This window comes from Moschus berezovskii, chromosome X, assembly GCF_049115385.1.
Source record: "Moschus berezovskii isolate FMDL1 chromosome X, NW_MosBer_1.0, whole genome shotgun sequence".
NCBI classification, from domain to species: domain Eukaryota; kingdom Metazoa; phylum Chordata; class Mammalia; order Artiodactyla; family Moschidae; genus Moschus; species Moschus berezovskii.
In genome coordinates, this window is record NC_142488.1 from 9,015,718 (window position 1) to 9,033,889 (window position 18,172).

Sequence of the window (18,172 nt, forward strand, 5' to 3'; positions counted from 1 at the left end):
GATGAAAGGGTAATTCCAGTTCCGAGTTGCCACCTTCTTTCCTAAACATTTTTATGGGCAGAATAAACTCAGATGACTAGGAACTGTTCTCTCCTGAGGTTAAAATTGATAATCTTCAAGTAATGAAATATGCATCAAAAAGTAGCAACATACACATATTCCATAATCATGTCTCCTATGGTGCTTGTAAAAAACCAAGCAATAGCAATTTCTTGTTACAAACGCATTACAGGTTAATCATAGGAAAATTAGAAAACCAGCTAAGCCAAAAAGAGGAAAAGGAGTAAAACCCTTAATGTCACTAATGAGTGAAATACTAAGGGTGATACTTTAATGAACGTGCTTCCCAGTTGTTTTCTATGTTCATATATAAAACATATGTAAAACTTTTCTCTTCTTCCCAGTTTTTTGACTGGTCTAATAATTAAATTGATACAAAATGGATTAACAGGAGAAAAATAAATTTAATTTCCTACTGAAGGGGACTCCAAGAAGTCATCAAAGCAGGCAGCTTTTATACCTTCTAGACAGGGAAACAATGTGGCAAAATGGAGAAACAAGAGGGTCCCAGTAAGCTAGCAAATTAGTGAAGTTAACAAGGCTTGTCTATACAGCCTTCCAGGAGGTGAATTTCTTTTATCCACTGGTACAGGGAGGGTGATTTCACATGCTTTTAGGGGGACCAAGGAAGGTCAGTGTCTATTTTGCACAGACTGTTTAAAAATTGAAATGCCAAGTGACATATTTGGGGTGGCATAGTTTGCTTCCCTTCAACACTTACAGACATACATTCGTTCCATCATTCAGCACATAACGCTTTGGAAGTGGCTTTTCTTCATTTAATAGACCGTGGATGTCTTTCCAGGTCAAAAAATATCTACTACCGGTTATTTTAATTCTTCCATTGTACCTATGTCTTACAACTGAACCCACCCTCTGGTTTTGGCCACTTAACTTGCTTCTGGTGCTTTGAGGTCATAAATAATATTGCAGCAGTTTTTCACAATTCTTTCCATTCCTTCCCCGTCCCGCTCCGTCCCCCGGAGCAAGTTCCTAGCCCACTGTATGGGCCTGCACTTATTTGCAAGGCTTTTGGTAGGGATTGCTAAAGAGCCCACCAGAAAGATTGATCAATTAACATTTTTATGGATGGTATCTATTTTTTGTTTGTTTGCTTTAGTTGTGTTGTTTTCTGTTTTTGTTTTTATTTTGGTAAACCTCTGCCTCAAGGACAATTTCATAGGTGGGGGTGGAGGATGTCGGAAGTGACCTCATTCTGTTGCAAATTACTGCGCCCTGAATCGCCTGTTTGCTGTAATGTTTTTTACACTTGAGCAATCACCCGGAGAAGAGAAGGTGAAACCTACTGACAAAAAAAAAAAAAAAAAAATCGCCCATGGCCCCACGCCGAGGAAGGTGCCTCTACTTTTAGTCATTTCCGTTAAGCCGGAGCACAAAGCAAGTCATTTCAGACCTCGGAGGGCATAATATAGATCATCCCCGGCCCCACCTCCATTGATTCTTGAAACGCCCATCACTGTCGTCCACGGAGCCCAGTCCCAGCGGGTAGCGCGTCCCGTGTCGGGGACGCGGAGTTCTCTCTGGACCCGAAGGCACCGGCTGTACGAGGCGAACGAGATGGGCAGGGCCAGCCTCCGAGGTGACCGAGCCGGCTGGGTAGGGTTGAGTGGCTGGGTGGAGCACGTGACACTCCCAGCCTGGCTCTCGGCGGGGGGTAGTTGGGGGGTGTTGGGGATGGGGCAGGCCCGGGGCCCCTGAGGCTGAAATCGACATTTGCCTCTGGCAGGAAAATGAACTTGTCAGACCCTCAACCCACTGGAGCAGGGGATTACGGTAGCATTTAAATTTTACATCCCACGAAGCTGAAAGCAGAAGGTAAGTTACTTATCCCTCAGAAAAACAGATGAGAGGAGGGCCCGAGAATACCATGTGGCCACTTTGTTGATTTTTAAAATCGAGTTGAAAATAATCGATTGCTGTGAGAGGCAAGGGCCAAATTACAGACGGACCTTCTTAACAGAAATTCGGTTAATCCGGAGGCAATGGTGGTAAAAGAGTCCAGGGTTAAATATAGAAGGACACGAAAGATGCCGGAATAAATAGCAAGCAACCCTGGCCTGCGTTGTGAAACAATCTATTTCGCATCTCTTTCAGGGGCGCCAGCGAAGGGAATGTTAAAATTGCCATTTAAACCCAAACGACAAGAAACTATATGAAGCTGGAAATCAAATAAAAACAGTTCCTGCTTTTGCCCTTTCACATTTCGAAAACGTTTATGCAGTTTGGCAAGAAAGTTGATATTTTCACAGTTTAAGTTTGAAATATGCCATTTCAAATTTACGAAATGGTCACAGTTGGAATTTTCTAAGTCTTTCTAGGCAAGGCTGTTTCAGTTGTGAATGAGAAATATTGACATTGTACATATTTTCTGAAATAGTGAGATGATTCACTTCTGCAGAATGTGATAAAAATTAGAAAACGTGAAATAATGAGTTACTGTGAATTAACTTTCATGTCTTAGAGATTAAATTCTTTGCCAGAAGATTTACGAAAGCACACAAGTACAACGTTCATGCAATAGCACTTTATTTTAAATCATCAAATGTTCAAGTAAGAAGTCTAAATATGCGATGGCACAGTTTTTTTAAAAAACCACATTAATATTGGCATGCATTGTTATGGAGTAATAGAAAGCATTAATTATTAGTGCAATTAGTGTTATATGCCACAACGAATATACTTCAGATTAATGCTTTTGATATACGATTTGAAACATGGACCCTTTGTGCAAAGTATGTATATGCACTCTATATTTTAACTGTCATTTTAATTTGCACAAAATAGATTTGTTTAGTTCTCCATGGCATTTGATGAAGACTGAAAAATAAAAGACTAAATCATTTCCTTTCATTACTAATCCCCTTATTGCTAGCTCTTTTGAAAGCCTATTACCTGCGTGGAGCCTGGAATCATGTTGGTCTTCCATTCTGTGTGCCGTTTGTTTCCCACAGTTCGTGCAAGTCTAGGCCAGCTGCCCACATCAAACAAACCGCCCAGAACGGAGGCCTGAGCGGGGCTTCCCGGCCACTCCCTCCTCACTTCCAGGGTCTTCCCACCCTCCCCTCTCTGCCCCTAGGGCGTCACGTGGCGGGGTGGGCCCCGCCTCCCGGTGACGTCAGCGCGCTCGCAGCCGTCGCGCCGGAGAAAGGATGCTCTAGGATGCGGTGCAGGTGGGCTACCGGCCTGCGCCATGCGGCACTGCAGGTAAGAGACTCTGCAGGCGGGGCCCCTGCAGCGCGTCGGCGCCCCAGAAAATGAAAGTAGGGTCTTTGGCTGTTGGGGCTGCTGCAGGCATCAGGCATCAGGGGGGCGCGGGGGCGGGAGTGGAGGGCGACTGTTGTAGGCTCACGCGTGACTTGGGTCTTGTCATGCCCATCCATCCCGGGAAAGTGGCCTCGGGCCAGACAGAAAGACCCGGCCTCCTGCACAGAAGGGGGAAAAAAATCAGGAATGATCACAATACATGCATTGTAAGAGAGAGAGGGGCTTGTCCGAGAGAACTGTTAACTGTTTACCGACTGTCAGAGTGATTCTTAAATAATGACACATTTACTAACTCTTCTTACAGAGGTTTGTTTTGTTCTCAGTATTTAGCCTGATTTCTTTCAAAGCTAAAGCTGCTTTGCTTGAAATGGAACGGAAACTTACTGGTTAGCAATTGAAGAGCTAGCTGTGCGGTCGAAATTGTTTTGCATTATTTTGCAGGGTTGTAGCGTTTAAAGGGGATATGTCAGAAATGTTTGTTTCCTGGTGTTTTAAATAGATTAAAAATAATTAACAGTATCCAATAAAATAAAGCTTCCAATAGGCGTGTAAGAGAACGCAAACCATTTATATCTCTTAAGAACAAAATGCTCTTTAGAAGGGGGTGGAGCTGAACTCCAAACACTATGATTTTTCAGTGTTCTTTTTAATTCCCTTGGTAAATAATTTGCTTGCTGGAGGAAGGGGCTTGATAATGCAGCGACAGATGAAGGGGGAATCAGATGACTTCAATTTTAACAGGACAGGGCATGGGATTTTAATGAGCACTTTTGAGATTTCCCACCTGTGTTTGCATTCCTTTCTCTCTCACATATGAGGCCAGGATATATGCAGTACCCTTGGGAAGAGAATGTGGTTGATCTTATCTGTAAAACATGACCCTCTGGGAAGCCGTGATATTGCTAAATTGTACTGGAACTCACGCCATGTGTCCTTTGACCCATCCAGCAATTGTTGGAGGACCAGTAAAGCAATGCTGTTTTAATTGATAATTGAAGAAGGCGTTTCTTTCAGCGATTGGACACCCTGATGTTTTGCTACAGTAATTTAGTAATTAATTTACTGCCGTTTTCTTCATTTGGCTCAGGTTGACTACAAGACTTTTATGATCCTCTTGTTCCCATGCTCCTTTCTCCCCTAGCCCAACCCTAGACAGAGCAGAGCAGATGATAAATAGCAGAGACCAAGCTCCACGTCTGCCTTTGGGACTGTGCAACTTGGGACAAGTCACTTTGTGCCTTTGGGCCTCAGTTTTCTTGTCCTCAAAGTAACCAAGGAGTATTATATCAGGGTTTCTCAGTCTTGACACTATTGTCATTTTGTCGTTGTTTAGTTGCTCAGTCGTGTCCATCTCTTTGCAACTCCATGGACTGTTATAGCCCGCCAGGCTTCTCTGTCCACGGGATTCTCCAGGCAAGAATACTGGAGTGGGTTGCCATTTCCTTCTCCAGGGGCTCCTCCGACCCAGAGATCGAACCCCTGTCTCCTGCCTTGGCAGGTGGATTCTTTACTGCTGAGCCACCAGGGAAGCCCCCTGTTAACATTTGGGGCTGGAGAAATCTGTTGTGGGGTTGTTCAGCTGCACCTCTGGTCTCTACCTACTGGATGCCCCTAGCTGTGACAACCAAAAATGTCTTCAGACCCTGCCATTGTCCCATTGTGGGGCTCCATTGCCCCTGCTTGAGATCGTTGATTCAGATGGCCTCTCAATGTTCTTTGAGCCCCAGTATTCTAGAATTCATTTTCCTGTGAGTTATTTCATGCTGAGCCCTTGGTCAGAGATCTGATTCCCTTTCATGATGTTGTATATATTGGGAAACACAGTGTGAAGGCTTTTTTCTGCTGTGGGGTTCCAGAAATAGCTTCTGTCAGAAAGGGGAGGCCTGTGTGTGTGCCAGTTGTAGCCGGGAAGCTGGCTTGGCAGAAGGAAGAGTGTCAGGGAGAGAGGAAAAAAACACAAGCACTAGACCATCATGTCTGGAACTGGAGTAGCCGAGTCGCCATCCTTATCTGCAGAAGTGGGAACAGCAGGACCGGGTGGAGGTGTCACAAGCAGAGAGGGAGATAACGGGGGTGCTGGCGCCCGTTGTGGTGGGGAGATGCTGGCAGCACGTGTGGCTGGAGGAGGCCAGCGCCAGCTGCCCCCAGAGCCCCCGTCTGGCCCCCGAAGGTGGTGGTGGTCACGGTCTTGCCCTTTAAGCGTCAGTGCAGGACTGACCACTGAAGCTCTGGCTCTGACACTTTGCAGAGGTGGCTTTGCTGCCTCACTTCCGCTCCCAGAGCTGTTGCCGAAGCCATAAAATAGGGCTACTGTTTGTGCTGGTCCTGCTGCTGTGAGTTTTCAGGGGCTCGGATGGATGGTAAAGGGTTGGCACGCTGGGAGCTCCTGGGAGACAGGAATCGAGTGTGGCAGTTGCATTGCAGGATGAGGGCCATGTGCAGCGGGTTGGGGGAGGAGGCTTGGAATGATTAGAAAAATCATCCTTGTCTCTCCAGGGGCCTGGCACTGCAGTGTGGCCCTCCTCCAATTCCCTTGCTCTCAGCTTGCTCTCTCTGCCTCTTCGCGGCCCCATAAAAATGGCTCTCCTGGGAAGAGAGCTGGTCTTTAGTGAGAAAGACCCAGTGTGCAGAGGCCAGAGCCCAGACAGCCTCCTTTGTCTGCTTCCAGCCATTTTCTTTGCAGGTGGCACCCACAGCTGCCCAGGAACCTTGTCCCCAGAATGGCTTGGCACCCTGGATGGGCTATCAGGTGCTGTCTTTTCACGCAGGCAATACTGAGAAAGAAAACGAAAATAGGAGGAAGATTCTCCATCAAATGAGACATAAGACACAATCACCATGCTAGGCAGCTCTGGTGCTGTGACAGGGTACCACACACTAGGTGGCTTATCAACAGCAGACATTCATTTCTCATAGTTCCAGAGGCTGGAAGTCTGAGATCATGGTTGGGTTCTGGTGAAGGATCTCTTCAGTACTCAGAGGGCTATCTTCTCCCTGTGTCCTCACATGGTGGGAAGAGAGCATGCCAGCTTTCTGGTCTTGTCTTGTTGTCGTTGTTCAGTCGCTAAGTCGTGTCTGACTCGTTGCAACCCCATGAGCGGCAACACACCAGGCTTCCCTGTCCTTTACTATCTCTCGAAGTTTGCTTAACATCATGTCCATTGAGTCGGTGTTGCCATCCAACCATCTCATCCTCTGTCACCCTCTTCTCCTCCTGCCCTCAATCTTTCCCAGCATCAGGGTCTTTTCCAGTGAGTTGGCTCTTTGCATCAGGTGGCCAAATATTGAAGCTTCAACTTTAGCATCATTTCTTCCCATGAATATTCAGGGTTGATCTCCTTGCAGTCCAAGGGACTCTCAGGAGTCTTCTCCAGCACAAAAGCATCAATTCGTCAGCGCTCAGCCTTCTGTATGGTTCAACTCTCAGATCCACACATGAGGTCTCTTCTTATAAGGGCACTAGTCCCATCATGAGGGTTCCACCTTCATGACCTCATCACCTTCCAAAGGCAACCACTAATAACTGTCTTATATATTGTTTCTGAAAATGTCTGTGCAGACACCCATGTGTAGAATGTGTATAGCATTTTCCTTTCTCTTTTTTCTTCATTGGAATGTAATTTGCATGGAGGGAAATGCATGGATCTTAATTCAGCTGATTTTGACAAATCAGGAGTCTCAGTACTCCCGGAGGGCTCCATCTTGTCCTCTTTTAGCCAAATCCTTCGGCAACCACCATACTGATTTCTGTCAGCACAGTTTACGTTTGCCTGTTCTTGAACGTCATATGCCTCAAGTTCTGTGATCTTTATAATTTTATATCTGGCTTCTGCCACTGGGCATGATTGTGAGATTCATCCATGTTGTTTCATGTAGCAGTGATTCATTCATTCCATTTTATTGTGAAAGTACGTTTAGAGAGAGAATGCAGGCAGTTGGTATACGTTGCTTCTCTTCATTCTTTGGAGGCTGTTTTACATCATCTCGCTTACAGCTGAGTTCCAGAGTGTGGACGGTATGAAAGTTTACTTAACTAGTCTCATTTTGATGGGCATGTGAATTCCTCAAGCTTTTGTAATCTGTGCTCATGGTATTATGCTCATGTAAAAATGCCAAAGAGGAAAAGACCTCTCTAGGATTAATTATGGGCTTCCCTGGTGGCTCAGACGTTAAAGCGTCTGCCTGCAGTGCAGGAGACCTGAGTTCGATCCCTGGGTTGAGAAGATCCCTTGGAGAAGGAAATGGCAACCCAATCCAGTATCCTTGCCTGGAGAATCCCATGGATGGAGGAGCCTGGTGGGCTATAGTCCACGGGGTTGCAAAGAGTCGGACACGACTGAGCGACTTCACTCACTCACTCAGTTCAGTTCAGTCGCTCAGTCATGTCCGACTCTCCAGGACCCCATGAATCACAGCACGCCAGGCCTCCCTGTCCATCACCAACTCCCGGAGTTCACTCAAACTCATGTCCATCGAGTCGGTGATGCCATCCAGCCATCTCATTCTCTGTTGTCCCCTTCTCCTCCCGCCCGCAATCCTTCCCAGCATCAGAGTCTTTTCCAGTGAGTCAACTCGTCGCATGAGGTGGCCAAAGTATTGGAGTTTCAGCTTTAGCATCAGTCCTTCCAATGAACACCCAGGATCGATCTCCTTTAGAATGGACTGGTTGGATCTCCTTGCAGTCCGAGGGGCTCTCAAGAGTCTTCTCCAGCACCACAGTTCAAAAGCATCAATTCTTCAGCGATCAGCTTTCTTCACAGTCCAACTGTCACATCCATACATGACCACGGGAAAAACCATAGCCTTGACTAGACGGACCTTGGTTGGCAAAGTAATGTCTCTGCTTTTTAATATGCTATCTAGGTTGGTCATAACTTTCCTTCCAAGGAGTAAGCGTCTTTTAATTTCATGGCTGCAGTCACCATCTGCAGTGATTTTGGAGCCCAAAAAAATAAAGTCGACACTGTTTCCACTGTTTTTCCATCTATTTCCCATGAAGTGATGGGACCAGATGCCATGATCTTCATTTTCTGAATGTTGAGCTTCAAGCCAACCTTTTCACTCTCCTCTTTCACTTTCATCAAGAGGCCTTTGAGTTCCTCTTCACTTTCTGCCATAAGGGTAGTGTCATCTGCATATCTGAGGTTATTGATATTTCTCCCGGCAATCTTGATTCCAGCTTGTGCTTCTTCCAGCTCACTCACTCAGGATTAATTAAATGCACAGAGTATAGATGTTGGGACTTAGCTTCAAGATCAAAGCAACCCTTATATTTTACATGTGATCAAGAGATGTCCAGAAAAGTCAGGTGACTTGCCCAAGGTCACATGCCTGATCGTAACACAGTTGGGGAACCCTCCAGGTCCCAAGATACCTCTAACAGAGTGTTTTCTTTGGCCATGCCGTGTAGCATGTGGGATCTTAGTTTCCTGACCAAGGACTGAACCTGAGCCCCTTGCAGTGGGAGCGTGGAGTCTTAACCACTGGACTTCCGGGAAAGTCCCCAGAATGTTCATTCCTGCACTCTGAGCTCTGTGAGCGCAGGAACTGTTGAGTGTTTTGCTCACCAATGTAAGCCTAGCATATAACTTGTGGCAGAGTAAGTACTCATTAAATATAAATTAGAGGAAAAATTAAGGGAACTATTAGTCCCCTGAGAAAAGACCACTGATATCCCTGAGAACTGCAGGGACATTTACATGAGACTTGAGCCTCCAAGTTCTTTTGTTCATTCACTCCCTCATTTACTTCTTTGTTCCGCCAGTATTTGTTGGGTCCCTACTGTGTGTCTAGGACAGGGCTCCTCACCCTGGACTCTATGGGCTTTGGGGCTGGAGGACTCTCTGTGGGGGGCTGTCCTGTACCCTGAAGGATGTTGAGCAGCATCTTCTGGCCTCCCCCTACTTGATGGGGGTTGCAACCACAGCCCCAACCCCCACTTGTGACAGCTGAATTTGAGACATTGCCAAATGTTCCGGGGTGGGTGAAATTGCCCCTAGACTGGTTGAAACCGACGAGTCTAGGCCCTGGGGTTTACTGTGGAACCTAACGGACAAGGTTCGTGCCTGGGTGGGAGGGACCTTCAAGCAGAGGAAAGAGAAGATAACTGGATTTGATAGGTTGTGTGATCGTGTGAAATACAGTGAGAGGCAGAGGGTGGGCAGCAGTGGATTCAGAATCCTGGTTAGACAGGGCGGTTACCCAGGCCCCTCTGAGGGCTCACATGTGACCAGGGACTGAAGGGGAGCCACTTGAACACTGAGGAGATGGTGAGCTCAGGGCTGAGGGAACAGCTGTGAGGTGGGCATGTCCAGGGAAGAGCCACCCAGAGAAGCGTGCTGGGGCAAGTGCTCGGAGGGGTAGCCAGAGCGGACCATGCAGGGACTTAGAGGGAGTGAAACCAACCCTGGGTGACTAAGTGTGGTGACAAGCCATGGAGTGCTTTTGGGTGGGAGAGGAACACATCAGGACTTGTGTTCGAAGGCCTGGCTCTGGCTGCTGTAAGAACAGTCAGAGGTGGGTGAACGAGGAAGCCGGGTGGCCGGTGAGGAGGCTGGGTGGCCACGGGAGCTGTAGTCTAGAGGACTGTGCGTGCACGCATGCTCAGTCATACCTGACTCTTTGTGACCCCATGGACTAGAACCCCCCAGGCTCCTCCATCCATGGGATTCTCCAGGCAAGAATAGTGGAGTGGGTTGCCGTTTCCTTCTCCAGGGGATCTTCTGTGAGCAGGGATTGACCCCGGGTCTCCTGCGTTGCAGGCTGGTTCTTTACTGCTGCGCCACCTGGGAAGCCCTTGGAAGGCCATGCCCCTGACTAATTGAGCAGCCATGTCGTGCTCAGCAGCAGGCAGGCCTTGGCTGTCACAGGAGCATGTGGATCGGGTCACACTGTAACCCTGTAACTATGGTGCCTCAAGGTGGAGGCCACCTGCATAGCCTCTCAGGACAGTGTCACCAGGTCTGGGCAGCGGTACACAGGGACAGACGAGGAAACAGCTCTTGCATTCCACATGTGACACTGGCAAGGCTCACCTTTAGGCCTCCTGTTGTGGATGAAGTCGCCCAAGCTTTCTTGAGGCCCCTTGAGCCCTGCACCTGCCCAGCGCCTGTGAGGTGGCTCTTCTCTGCCTGGAGTGCTGTCCCCCACCCCCCATGCTGGCCAACCCAGGTCATCCATGGTCCCCTCTCAGCGAGTGCTCTTGTGCAGGTCCTTGTGTGACCCTGAGAGCTGGGAGGTGGCCATCAGTTGAACTGATGGAAGTTGGAGATGAGAGCCTTCCCCATTGGTGGTGACTGTTCCTGCTCCTGGGGGTCCTTCAGCCCCCGCCACCCTCGAGGATTCTGTCAGGCTGCTCCCGCCAGCGGCAGCGCCAATGCTGGGATGGCTGTGGGGTTTGGCTAGAGGGACCCTCACCGAGATACCATGTTCCGTTTGTCCCCTCGGGAAGTCTGCTCCTCGCCCTGGTAGCTGGGGACCTGCTGACTCATTTCTTGTGGCGGCCGTTGCTTCCCTTGTGCTTGCCCAGCACTGTTTAACCACATCCCGGCGAATGAGTGGAGGTTACCTCCTTCCGGGATCTTAGCCTTCCTTCTGGGTTGTGATATAGCTCAGGGTGAAATTTTCTTTTTCTGTCCACCGGAACCCTTGGAGGCACTGATTGGGTTAGGAGGAGAGGGGTCACCCCAATGATTACAGACATGTTCTTTTTCCTCTTAACTCAGTCCAGCCTCCCACCAGCACCCCCTTTGCCCAAAATATAGGAATCGACTGACGTTTCAGCCCTCCCCAGGGTCATCAACCCCACTGGGAAACGCTTAGGACACTGGGGAGGACAACTCAAGGCTGTGCTGGAGGACTCCCTGCATTTATCCTTCACGGAGGTGCTGGTTGTGAGTGTCTCTGACATTGTTTTCATCCTTGAGGGGTGTAGCCCACATAAGCAGAAAGTTAGATTGTTGTAGTGGAAGATGGTTTGCAGAGCTCTTGGGAGAGGGAACCGTACTGCCCGGGATTTCTTACCAGCATTGTCTTCAGCTGCTGTTATGGGCTGAAACCATGAGTCTTAAAGTGCATCTGAATTCCTAACACCTATTACCTCAGAATCCAACCTTATTTGGAGATTTTATTCTTGTTGTTCAGTCGCTCAGTCGTGTCTGATTCTTTGAGACCCCATGGTCTGCAGCGCACCAGGCCTCCCTGTCCATTACCAACTCCCGGAGTCTACTCAGACTCATGTCCATTGAATCAGTGACGGCATCCAACCATCTCATCCTCTGTCGCCCCCTTCTCCTCCTGCCCTCAATCTTTCCCAATATCTGGGTCTTTTCCAGTGAGTTGGTTCTTTGCATCAGGCAGCCAAAATATTGAGAGTCTTTAAATTTTTTTTAAATAACTGTTTATTAATTTTTGGCTGTGCTGGGTCTTCATTGCTACTTGGGCTTTTCTCTAGTTGTGGAGAATGGGGGTTGCTCTCTAGGTGTGCCTTCTCTTGAGGTGGAACAGAGAGGCTCTAGTCTGTGCATGCTTCAGTAGTTGCAGCTCACGGGCTCTAGAGCACAGGCTCAGTAGTTGGAGCGCATGAGCTTAGTTGCTCCGCAACATGTGGGATCTTCCCGGACCAGGGATTGAACCTGTATCTCCTGCATTGGCAGGTGCACTCTTTACCACTGAGTCACCAGAGAAAGCCGAGATAGGGTCTTTATAGAGGTAATTGAGTTAGAATGAGGCCTGAGGGCGGTCTCGGTCCAGCCCGACTGGGGTCTTTATAAGAGGAACTTTCTGCATAGACAGGCACAGAGAGGAGAGTATGCGAGGTGTACCAGGAGAAGATGGCCATCAACACTCTAAGCAGAGAGGCTGGGGCTGGATCCAGCCCCCAGGAAACCAATCCTACTGTCACCTTGATCTCAGGCTTCTGGCCTCCGGAACTGGGAGTCAAGTTTTAATCATTTGAGCTGCCCAGTCTGTGGGGCTCGTCAGGGTAGCCCTGATGAACCAGTCCAGCAGTGTTTCCCAGGGCATGCGTGCCTTTGTCCACCCAGGGGGCATGGAGGAGAGCCCAGCAGGCCTTTGCTTTGATGCTTTCTGCACAGTTTATGAGAAGCTTGATGAACAGGACCTTCTCTGTGGGAACAGGTAGCTCCTGCTTCCTGAGAGGGACGAGACTTCTTTGGTCCTCCCACGACCCAAGAGGAAGGGCCCTTGTGGCCCTGATGGGAATCTGGCTCTCCACCCACTATCTGGGGAACTTGGGCCAGGGACCTCACCCCCTCTTCTAACTCAGTTTGCTAATCTGTCAAATGGGCCTGAGGCTGACGGTACTTAATTCAGAGAGTGTCAGGAGCCCTGGTGACTGATCCGTGTGAAGTGCTTAGACCGGGAGCTCTACTGGATTGTTGTTAATTATCATGAGGATGATAAATTAATTGAGGATTTCCCAGGTGGCACTAGAGGTAAAGAACCTGCCTGTCAGTGCAGGAGATGAAAGAGACATGGGTTTGATCCCAGGGTCTGTAAGATCCCTGGGGGAGGAAATGGCACATTATTCCAGTATTCTTGCCTGGAGAATTCTATGGATAGAGGATCCTGGTGGACTACAGTCCATGGGGCCGCAGAGAGCTGGACACGGCTGAGTGACTGAGCACACAAGGATGAGGCCCTGGGGACGTTCTCCATCCTTGATCCTGGGCACCGGAAACGCCAAGACCTCAAGGCCCTCTCCCTGCCCTCTGGGGTGGGGGTGTGAGAACACTGAGTCCATTGTGTCACCCAGAGGAGGCCGTTTGCAGTTGGCCTTATACCCTTCCCACACGCAGGCTGTGTTCTGAAAGGGGACAACGAGCCCTGGGGCCACAGGAACTGTGCCATGGCAGAGGGGGCTGCTGGGCGGGGGCCCAGGGGGAAGCAGGAGCTGGAGGCGGAAGTCACCCCCCTTGACTCTGCCAGCGCCAGGCAACACTTTGAAATTGACAAAGGTTAATACTTGTGTCTCTGTTTGGGCTTCCTGTGGCTTTGAGCTTTTTTTCTCCTGGGCCACCAGAGGGCTCCTGTCACTGTTGGTGCCTCTCTGTGTAATCCCCACTCCCTGCCCAGGGAAAGGACTGGGGCGTCACTCAGGGGCTGGAGAATTGGCTAGAAGGGCGGACAAAGCGTGGCCCCTCACTGTCCTAAAGGTGTCTACATTTTAGAAGTGAGACTCCATCGTCTCAAATGGATTTGAATGAAGTTGGTGGGGTTTCAGGTCAGATGGAGAGGGGAGGGAAAAAGCTTTGAGTGGTTGGGGAAGTGACCAAGACATCGCTTTACAAAAAATGCTGAGGACTCTGCCTCCTGTGTTCATACCCAAGTGCAGTCTTCATCCACACCAAATCCATCAGGAGTGACTCTGCCACCAATGGCGCATGCTGGAAGGGACAGCATGTCTTGAAGCATGAAGAGCAGTCTGGCTTGTTGAGCGGCTACAGGAACTGCTAGCTTGCAGTCCCATCCCCCCCTGCTGTGATAGGTCCAAAGTCCGCCCCTTTGGGCTCCTGCGATTCTGGGTCACACGCCTGTGGTCGGGTGTCAGCCAGAATGCCAGCCGGCTACTCAGAGGAGGAGATGTGTCTTTGTATTTGTCAACCCAGTTTTTTTTCCTGGATTTAAAGCAATAAGGGAAAAATCGAGATGAATTGAGCAGTTAAGGAAACCCCTGGAGCCTGGTAGGGGAAAGCAATCCATGCCTTCCAAACTCATGTTGCGCCAAACGATAGTGACTTGAGTATGGTTTACATATTCTTTTTATTGTGTGTTTATGCACAGATAAGCTAGTTTTCTTGTATTTTTGAGTTTGCCTCTGCAGTGATGTCCAAAGCATTGAGCTCACTGCTTGACAGAGTTTTCTGTCTTTTGATGGATGTAAAGTATTTGTTTTTTTGAAAAAGTGTGTATTGAAATATAGTTGATTTACAGTGTTGTGTTAGTTTCAGGTGTATAGCAAAGTGATTGTTTTATATATATATATATATATACACATTTTTCTACATTCTTTTCCATTATAAGTTATTACAAGAGATTGCATAGAGTTCCTTGTGGTATAGAGGAGATCCTTGTTATTGATCTATTTTGTTTATAGTAGTGTGTGTATTTTAATCCCAAACTCCCTCCCTAGCCTTTTCCCCTTTTGTAATCATAAGTTTGTGTTCTGTGGGTCTATTTCTTTTTTTATAATTAAATTTATTTATTTTAAATGGAAGGATAGTTGCTTTACAGTATTGGGTTGTTTTCTGCCAGACATCAACTTGAATCAGCCATGTGTCCCCTCCCTCTTGAACCTCCCTCCCGCCCCATCCCATCCTTCTAGGTTATTACAGAGCCCTGGTTTGAGTTTCTTGAGTCACACAGCAAATGGGTGGGTATATTTCTGTTTTGTAAATAAGTTCAAGTGGATCATTTTTTAAGATTACACATATATGTGATATCATATGATATTTGTCCTTCTCTAACTTTCTTCACTTAGTGTGATCATCTCTCGGTCTAGATGGATGTAGTTTTTTTTAAAATTTTTAATTGGAGGATAATTGCCTTACAATGTTGTGTAGGTTTCTGCCACACATCAACATGAATCAGACACAAGTATACATATGTCTCCTCCCTCTTGAACCTCCCTCCCACCTTCCACCCCATCACACCCCTCTAGGTTGTTACTGACCCCAGTTTCAGCTCCCTGGGTCATACGGCAAATTCCCCCCAGCTATATATTTGACATGTGGTAGTGCATATGTTTCCATGACACTCTGTCAGTTGGTCCCACCCTCTCCTTCCCCCACTGTGTTCTCAAGTCTGTTCTCTGTGTCTGCGTCTCCATTGCTGCCCTGCAAATAGGTTCATCAGTACCATTTTTCTAGATTCCATGTACACGCATTAATATATGATATTTGTTTTTCTCTTTCTGACTTCACTCTGTATAACAGGCTCTCAGTTTATTCAGCTCATTAGAACTGACTCAAATTTGTTCCTTTTTGTGGCCGCATAATGCTCGGTTGCTCAGTCATGTCCAACTCTTTGCAACCTCATGGACTGTAGTCCGCCAGGCCCCTTCGTCCATGGAATTTTCTAGGCAAGAATACTGGAGTGGGTTGCCATTTCCTACTCCAGGGGATCTTCCCAACCCAGGGATCAAACCTGGGTCTCCTGCTTTGTAGGTGGATTCTTTCGCCCCACATGGAAGTGTCTATAAGGCTCCTTTGATCCACTTTTGGATTAAGGCAAAGAATTTCTCCACTTCAGTGCTGTTGACATTGAGGCTCTCCTGTACATCGTAGGATATTGAGCAGCATCTTACACTAGATGCCACCGGCATACCTTGTCAAACGTGACAAAAGGTGCCCAGTGTCCCCTGGGGACAGGAACCACTGGTCTGTCCATCTTTGGTGTCTGCTGCCTGGCCTCATTCCTTCCTGCAACCGCAAACCTGCCCTAAGGGTGGCGGCTCCCAGATTAGCCACTCCCTTCGAAGGAGGGACCTGGTTTTTCCCATCATCTGCACGTGACTTTGTGTGGCTCCCTTGCTCACCCCCCAGTCAGTGGCTGTGTGCGGTGGTTGGAGACTGTCATTGGCCAGCCTGGGTCACATGCCCATGTGGCGGGGAGTGGGGGAAGCTTTGGTACCAAATGGGCAGAGGGACAATTTTAGGGGGTGAGAGTGCACCCCTGTGTGAAGCTAAATGCTCGGCTGGGCCGTCATCCACTCAGTAACAAGCTTATCTGGCAAATGCCACGTGCCATCCTTTCCTGACCCATCCCCAGGCCACCCTTGGAGGCTGCTCAGCCTTTTTCAAGTGAGCAACCTGGACTCCGCTTGGCCGAAGATGTGCCCACATTGGCCTGCAGGGCCCGGGGTCCTAACCCCCTAATCCCTCTTCAGTTTCTTCCCCCCGGGTCGCTTTCCACAGGGCTGTCACAGAGCTGTTTCAGAGCGTTCTGTTCTTCTCAGGACACTACTGCGCTTCGAAAGAAAGTGAGCAGGACTTCCCTGGCGATCCAGTGGTTAAGACTTCACCTTCCAGTGTAGGGAGTATGGGTTCCATCCCTGGTGGGGAGCTAAGATCCCAGATGCCTCGAAGCTAAAAAAAAAAAAAAAACCTGAACATAACATGGGAACAATATTATAACAAACTCAGTAAAGACTTTAAAAATGATCCACATCAAAAAATATCTAAAAAATAAATAAACCCCAGAACATTATACAGAAATAACACTGTTACAAATTCAATACAGACTTAAAGATTGTCTGCATTGAAAAAAACAAAACAAAACTTATTTTAAAAAAAGAAAGCAAGCGTTATTTAGACAGCCCCAGAGTAGCTGCCCATTGAACAGGAGCTTCCCTTCCCACCATAGTCCCTTTCGACCCAAAACTCCATGACCATGAAGAGTGGGGAAGGGCTTGTGCTCCAAGGAAAAATGACACTGCCATCGCTGGAAGAAGGAATAGATGCCCTCTGCAAAAGCCACAGATTGGAATCACACCTAAGAATCTTCATTTACTGATGGGCAGGTCACATTTTCAGATACTTTTTCAAATTGCAAAGTATAGCAAACACTCCCCGAAGTGTGTAACACTAAGTATATGGCTTAATGGATTGTACAAGAAGCGTCCATGCTTCCACCCCACTTATAATGTATATGATTCCTTGTAGATGGGATCACTGGAGGAGGAAATGGCAACTCACTCCAGCATTCTTGCCGGGAAAATCCCACGGACAGGGAAATCTGGCGGGCTACAGTTCATGGGGTCTCAAAGGATTGGACCCGACTGAGCGACTGAGCACTCACAGATGAGATCACAGTGCAGATTCTAACGGGTCTCAACTCTGATCAGCAGGCTTGTGAGAGCTGCCCATTACAAGCACATTTAGGGAAGCACTGGAGTCAGAGGGTGATTACTGAGTCAATGGACGTGAGTTTGAGCCAACTCTGGGAGATGGTGAGGGACAGGGACGCCTGGCGTGCTGCAGTCCATGGGGTCGCAGAGAGTCGGAGACGGCTGAGTGACTGAGCAACAGCAACAACAGAAGCCGAGAAGCCACTGAAGGTGACAGAGGGCTGTGGAGACAGGAGTTCCCATGACCTCAGGCAGGACTTAGGGCTAAAGGAAGCTGAGGGAAGGATGGCAGGGGAGGCAGGGAAGGGTCCTGGTTGCAGCACATGGAGAAAGGAGGAGGAAGGCCCCGCCCAGCAGACTCATCTGCTGGTGAGAGCAGGGCTGCTCGCAGAACACCCTCTGGTGGCCCAGTGTTGCAATGACACCCTCTCTGACCCCAGGGGTGCTCAGGCTGGTGGCCTTCAGAGTGGCCGGCAGGCATCAGCCTCGAGGTTAGTGCCTGGTGTAATCCATGCAGGTTGCAAGAAAAGCGACTTTGTAAAGGCTGCTTGTGGTTGGTTGGTGGAGCCTCTGGAAAATCTGTAAGACTTGCAGTGTTCTTGCAGTTTTTTTTTTTTTCTAGTTGCCATCCAAGGTCTGACTCTGAACTCAGCGTTCTTCCCTTTCCACCGTGTCCTGTGAATATGGGTGACCTTTAGCCCTGATGACCTTGACCACTTTGTCAGAGAGGTGCCATGACCTTATTTTCATTGACATGCCAGGTGCATCTAATGTCTTGAAGCATTAGTTTAGTTCAGTTCAGTCGCTCAGTCGTGTCCAACTCTTGGCGACCCCATGAATCACAGCACGCCAGGCCTCCCTGTCCATCACCAACTCCCGGAATACACTCAAACCCACGTCCACAGAGTTGGTGATGCCATCCAGCCATCTCATTCTCTGTCGTCTCCGTCTCCTCCTGTC

General features: G+C 48.4%; 1 protein-coding gene across 5 annotated transcripts in view; it reads left to right on the plus strand.

Annotated features, from left to right (window-relative positions):
• The first annotated feature begins 1,455 nt into the window (after nucleotides 1-1,455).
• The window catches only part of CLCN4 (Cl-/H+ antiporter 4), a 74,010-nt gene continuing 57,293 nt past the window's right edge, over nucleotides 1,456-18,172 (plus strand). The window contains exons 1-3 of one of the 5 annotated variants that reach the window (XM_055437994.2): nucleotides 1,457-1,660; nucleotides 1,808-1,896; nucleotides 3,033-3,285. The gene's annotated coding sequence lies outside the window, so the exon portion shown is untranslated. Of the gene's footprint in view, nucleotides 1,661-1,737; nucleotides 1,897-3,032; nucleotides 3,286-18,172 lie in introns of those variants that run through there. The other 4 variants (XM_055437995.2, XM_055437997.2, XM_055437992.2 and 1 more) reach the window with 4 other exon arrangements.